We start from the raw sequence: 1637 nt of genomic DNA on the forward strand, positions 1-1637 counted from the left end.
ATGGTAACATACTTCGCTTTAAAGTTGATCGTGCAAGTTGATCGTGACTTTTCTCGTAAGATGGTAACGTACTTCACTTTAAAGTTGATCGGGCAAATTGATCGTGACTTTTCTCGTAAGATGGAGACGTACTTCACTTTAAAGTTGATCGTGCAAATTGATCGTGACTTTTCTCGTAAGATGGTAACGTACTTCGCTTTAAAGTTGATCGTGACTTTTCTCGTAAGATGGTAACGTACTTCACTTTAAAGTTGATCGTGCAAACTGATCGTGACTTTTCTCGTAAGATGGTAACGTACTTCACTTTAAAGTTGATTGTGCAAATTGATCGTGACTTTTCTCGTAAGATGGTAACGTACTTCACTTTAAAGTTGATCGTGCAAATTGATCGTGACTTTTCTCGTAAGATGGTAACTTACTTCACTTTAAAGTTGATCGTGACTTTTCTCGTAAGATGGTAACATACTTCACTTTAAAGTTGATCGTGACTTTTCTCGTAAGATGGTAACGTACTTCGCTTTAAAGTCTATCGTGCAAATTGATCGTGACTTTTGTCGTAAGATGGTAACGTACTTCGCTTTAAAGTCTATCGTGCAAATTGATCGTGACTTTTCTCGTAAGATGGTAACGTACTTCGCTTTAAAGTTGATTGTGCAAATTGATCGTGACTTTTCTCGTAAGATGGTAACGTACTTCGCTTTAAAGTTGATCATGCAAATTGATCGTGACTTTTCTCGTAAGATGGTAACGTACTTCACTTTAAAGTTGATCGTGACTTTTCTCGTAAGATGGTAACTTACTTCACTTTAAAGTTGATCGTGCAAGTTGATCGTGACTTTTCTCGTAAGATGGTAACATACTTCACTTTAAAGTTGATCGTGCAAATTGATCGTGACTTTTCTCGTAAAATGGTAACGTACTTCACTTTAAAGTTGATCGTGCAAACTGATCGTGACTTTTCTCGTAAGATGGTAACGTACTTCGCTTTAAAGTTGATCGTGCAAACTGATCGTGACTTTTCTCGTAAGATGGTAACGTACTTCACTTTAAAGTTGATCGTGCAAATTGATCGTGACTTTTCTCGTAAGATGGTAACGTACTTCACTTTAAAGTTGATCGTGCAAGTTGATCGTGACTTTTCTCTTAAGATGGTAACGTACTTCACTTTAAAGTTGATCGTGACTTTTCTCGTAAGATGGTAACGTACTTCACTTTAAAGTTGATCGTGCAAATTGGTCGTGACTTTTCTCGTAAGATGGTAACGTACTTCACTTTAAAATTGATCGTGACTTTTCTCGTAAGATGTTAACGTACTTCACTTTAAAGTGACGTACGTTACCATCTTACGAGAAAAGTCACGATCAATTTCCAAATAGAAGTCAGAATATTACGAAGTATTTTGCAAATCCTATTTACGACAATTACGTCAAACATTTAAAAATTGGGCTTTATTTCCTACGACATTTTTCTCATTACGATATTTTTCTTGAAACAGTTAATTTTTTTGTCACAAGATTTTTTTTCCCCTCATTTCACGAACTTTCCTTAATACTTACTTCCTATGTGACGTCCGATAACGGCGGGCAGTCAGACAACAGCGCTACCGAGTTACGGCATTAGGAGCACGCTGATGATAA

The sequence above is a fragment of the Entelurus aequoreus genome, linkage group LG02 (assembly GCF_033978785.1).
Source record: "Entelurus aequoreus isolate RoL-2023_Sb linkage group LG02, RoL_Eaeq_v1.1, whole genome shotgun sequence".
Taxonomy (NCBI): Eukaryota; Metazoa; Chordata; class Actinopteri; order Syngnathiformes; family Syngnathidae; genus Entelurus; species Entelurus aequoreus.